Here is a 5,178-nt window from a genome sequence, read left to right as displayed (position 1 = left end):
ACCTACCTACCTACCTACCTACCTACTCTACTCTCTCTCTCTCTCTCTCTCTCTCTCTCTCTCTCTCTCTCTCTCTCTCTCTCTCTCTCTCTCTCTCTCTCTCCTGAAGCCTCCCGACCCGCCGGAGACCCAGCCTCCATTCACCGCCGTCCGGCCACCATAGACCGCCGGACCAGCTCCGTTTGGACCCCCGTCGCCCCCTCTCTCTTCTTGGGCCGGTGACCGAGCGTGTGATGCCACCGGTCAAGAGAAATCCCGCCTGAGACGCCGGACAACCCTTCACCGGAGTTCCCTCCTCCGGCCACCATAGCTCGGGATTTGTGGCTCATCTTGAAGCTCTCATCAAGGTTAGTAATCCCTCAAAAGGAATTGGCTCAATTCGATCTTGGTAGGGAGAAATGTATAATTGAAGTCCTATGGTTCAATTTAAGGTTTTGGTTCGATTAACCTAGTTAGGCTTAGAAATAGATCTTGTGCTAGTTAAGGAAGTTGTTGTGTAGGTTGAGGGTAGTGTTGTGTTAAAATTTGGGAAGCATTGGAGGTTGCCGGAGTACAGCTGCCGGCCGCCGCCCCTTAAGGACAATTTTTTCATGTTTTTGAGATGGTTTTAATGAGAGGAGTTTAATGAAGTAAAGTTTGGAATTTTTGGAGGAGTTTTGATAAGATTTGGGATTTTTCAATGGTTAAGAATTGTGACGGTTATTAGAGTAGGATTTCGGCAGTTGGTTTAGCAGGTTTTAAATTCTAAAAGGTTAATTTATGGCTATTGGTAAGTGTGGAGTAATGTGAGCCTTATTAGATTAAAAGTGGAGAAGTTGGGCAAGGGAGATAAAACTATAGGCTTCCTTTTTTATTTCGGAAATATTTATTTAAGCTTTAATCTAGTCTGGAGACTTAATATTATTTATTATTCAGGACGTGAGGAGGATTGTGTTGGGAGACCTTGGATCGACGGCAGGCATGATAGCGACCGAAACCGGGCGTTTCAATTAAAACCTTTTTGTGTCAATTGTAGTATATAGCAAATAAGGGTATCGTTATAAAAGCCGGGGATTGAGGGTACCTTTACAATTACGTTAATTACAAAACAAGAGAAAAAAAAATATTATAGTACTAGAGATATGGGGTTATATGATTATAAACAAGAGAAAACAAAGAAACAAAATAAAACAGAAAAGATCAGATGGATGAGACGTTAAAGACTTGGAAATCCACCACCAAGTATGTTTCAAGATAAGTTAACAACCAAAGCTTCAATTATTAAGTCACAAATCGGTATCAATCAAGAACAAACCGTGAACGCACCGCGTAAGTCCTTATTACTTCCCTTGAATACTTAAGCAAGATGAACGCACCATTACTAAGCCTTTAGAATAACTGATCAAGGTATAGACGCTATCCTATCAACAAATTATTCTAAGCATAAAGATCAATGAAAGTGATTGAACAAGTATGCAAAACTAGTGTGGAACGCTTACCTAGCATGCAATCATTTTTATTTGGTTTCACCTATTGTCCTATAGGTTTTACTACTTTGAACTAAGCCGTATTAACCGTTTAGGAGATTAAACAACCTAATTCTAGCCCCACTCACAAGTTCATAATGTTCTATGTTGCGCATACATGAACATAAACAAGCAAAAGTTCTCCATAAACCAAAACCAAATAAACAATTTGAAAGACTTAATAATTCGAAACCAAGGTTCTAAACAATATCTAAAACATTCTTGAGGCTTCAAACCTTGCCCCTAACTAAGAGAATTCAGCCACACATGGCTGCAAAGACACACAAGGAGAATGAAAGATGACAAAGGAAAGATAAACCGTGGATGATGGAGAGATCAATGATGGCTTGGCGGTTTCCTTGTGCGAGTCCGCAACTATGGAGGTTCTGATGATGTGAGATCGCTGGCCTCCTCTCTAATCTTCCCGTCCTCTCTCTCCTCCTTTCTTTTCTGCTGTGATTAGGGTTATAAAACCCTCAAAACTCATCCATGGGCTTACCAATGTGGCCTGGGCCTCAAACTAGAAGTTTTGGTCCAAATCAGAAATTCGGGCAGACTGACCTTCGGCCACTCAAACGGTCATAACTTCTTCTCCAAAATAGTTATTGACGATCCGTAAAAAGTTTTGGAAAGTAGACTCTTGTAGCTTTCCATTGATATATGGCACATCTCCTAGATGGTTGTGAGCTAATCACAATCTTCTGTCGAAGTTGACTGACTATTTCTGACAGATTTTCTGATTTCTTTCCTTGCACAACATGAATTATTTTTCCTTCAAGATTTCACCTCTTTTGTCTCTTTTAGGCTCCTCGGCTTTATTTATGACCTAAAAACGCAAACTTAGTTAATATGAATATTGTTAAGGGAATTACATAGCTAAATAGGGTCGGAAATACATTGTAAACGTAACATTTTGTGCTCCTACCAAGGCATAGCCGTATACTGTGAGTGGACACTTTAATTTTAATAAATAAGCATGCAAGATTTTATAATTTATTACTTTATTTACCGAGATTATATTAAAATTTCGGTTTATGTTATGGTTTTGAATTTAGTGAGTTTGAAGCATTGATTTAAGTGTTGGTCATGCTTTATGGATTTGAGCTCGGGTTATAAAGTTGATATTTGAGTTTTGATATTTTTTATGACTCCGGATTTAAAATATTATCGGTTTTATTTTGATGACTTCGAGATTTATAAATGATTACCGAAAATGGGATTTTCGGTAGTTCTCCATCATAATTTAATTGTTTATTTGAGGCATAATGATTTTGACTTGGAGAATATTTTAGCGAGTATTTTCGAGTGGAGATATTATTATTTATGATTTATATTTGATATTGAAATCTCGCTTATATTTATAAATTTGAGAATGTTTTGACGTGTGAGACACATCATTGAGTTTTAATATAATTTCTTATGATGATTTTCAAGTACGGTTGGGAACCGTACCATTCGTTTGATATTGGGGAAGTTTAATGGATTTAAGTGACTTCGTATGTTTTAATCACCATAATATAGGGTCGCTTATATTGATTATTGCTAACTAACCATTATTAGCGGTTCTCACCATAGGTGAGTAGAGCGTTTAGCGTGGGACACTATTATAGCCTGGGAGGCAACCGATCGGTATTTATATTTATTAGTTAGCTAGCCTTATTAGCGGTCCTCATCATATGTGAGTTGAGCGCTTAGCGTGGGACGCTGTTATAGCCTTATTTAGCGGTCCTCATCATATGTGAGTTGAGCGCTTAGCGTGGTTAGCGTGGGACGCTATTATAGCCTGGGAGGCATCGACCCGAGCTTGGGAGGCTCCTTTTACATGGTGATAACTCTTCCCCTTATTTATTTTTCTCAGTTATATAATTGATTAACCAGCGGGGCTAGTTTATCCCTCATTTTGAGATTTCTATTTTATTTAACCAGCTGAGCTGGTTTATCCAGTATTAAGTGAATTTGGATTTAAAGTTTTAAGGACGTTCAAAGTTGCGTGCAACCAAGTTTTAAAGTTGAAACATGGGAAAGTATATAAATTATATATGTTTTTAGTTAAGTTATTTAATTTATTTTTCGTCCACTCACTCTAACGTTTCAAATTACTTTTCCCTAGGCCCTTTGGTTTTAAATGCCCAGTTTGCAGGCTAAGTTTAAATGAGGTCGAGCGTACATGGAGTCGAGGCATAGTCAGAGGCTGCTTCCGCTTATTCTTTATTCATTGTTTTTATTTCATTATAGATATGCTCTGATAACCATTTGAGATAGTTAGAATTTGATTAAAGCTAGTTGTATTATGGGAGATGTTATGAACTTGGGGAGCAGGAAGGCTCCAAGAGTTGAGGTTGGATAGTTTATTATAGAAGTGTATCTGGAATTTTTCAGGTAAGGGTTGTCTATTTTCAAGGTAGATTATGCCGAATTTTCGGTGAATTTTCCTTAGAGGTGGACCCCGCAGGACTTACCTCGAGTTTCAGGGTGAAATTCGGGGTGGGTCTTGACAATACTTGCAGAGACCACAACTTAATTAGGGCTAGTTTGGTATTGTTGTGATTTTAAAAAAAACTAATGTTGCTGTACTGCGAAAATAATCAGCTGTGAGTTAAAACAGTTTTGTGTTTATTAAATATTAGTTTTAAAAGTGATGCCAAAATAAAATTTATTAATTTCTAGTGTTTTTAGTGACAGCTGCTTTTAAAAGTAACATTTAAATTGTTTCTAAAAACTGATGTCAATGACCTGTAATTTTCAAAAAAACTACTTTTCTTTCATTTATAAAACACTATAAAATCTAAAAGTTCAGATAGAAGCTGATTTTTTTTAAAGTGAAGCTATACCAAACTAGGCCTTACAGTATCAAACAGCTAGCTACACCACCAATTGTTAACCAGCCTCTCCAACTTGGTATTTACTATTTTTATTTTAGTGCAACATGCCCTGAAAGAAAAGCAACAACAAAGCTTCAATGCAGACCAGATGCATGAGAAAATAAGAGAGTTCAAGCTTCCATCGTCAGCTACAAACTCGTGCAGTGCTGTCAAGAAATGGATAATCAGTGTAACCAAGAACCGGATCAGATATGTAGAACGTATCTCTGATGTACTTATTTAGAAGACCATTAAGCTCAAATCTCTTTGGCAATTCCGGATTAGCCAAGAACCAACGACCAAAAGCAATAAGATCTGCACGGTCCTCAGCTACAGCATTATAAAGAAGCGTGAATGTGCTTCTGGTGAATATGTCTGTATTATGTATCCATCTTAATCAAGTTTACAAGAGGTTTATATACAACCTAACATCTGCTAACCCTAGCTAATAGGGCTGACGTGTATAGTTACAATAGGAAGGCTAGAAGAATAAGGAAACAACTCAATCAGTTGTTACAGATTGATCTACTCGAGTTATAAGCTGATCCTCTCCTTTAATACTCCCCCTCAAGTTAGAGTGTATATTGATGACACCTAACTTGCTAAGAAGAATGTCAAACTGTGCAGTACTCAATGGTTTGGTAAATAAGTCGGCAATCTGCTCTTTAGTACCAATGTGCGCAGCCTTGATCACACCTGCATGCATCTTTTCTCTCACAATATGACAATCAATCTCGATGTGTTTAGTACGTTCGTGAAATACCGGATTAGTGGCAATGTAGATAGCAGCTTGATTGTCGCAAAAGAATTGA

At 37.7% G+C, this 5,178-nt stretch overlaps 1 pseudogene; it reads right to left on the bottom strand.

The window, feature by feature from the left end:
- Positions 1-4,421: 4,421 nt before the first annotated feature.
- Positions 4,422-5,178, bottom strand: part of LOC101304557 — a 5,371-nt pseudogene continuing 4,614 nt past the window's right edge.

The sequence above is a fragment of the Fragaria vesca genome, linkage group LG3 (assembly GCF_000184155.1).
Source record: "Fragaria vesca subsp. vesca linkage group LG3, FraVesHawaii_1.0, whole genome shotgun sequence".
In the NCBI taxonomy this organism is placed as follows: Eukaryota; Viridiplantae; Streptophyta; class Magnoliopsida; order Rosales; family Rosaceae; genus Fragaria; species Fragaria vesca.
The sequence above is the reverse complement of the archived record's forward strand: the minus strand, read 5'-3'. Positions and strand labels throughout refer to the sequence as shown.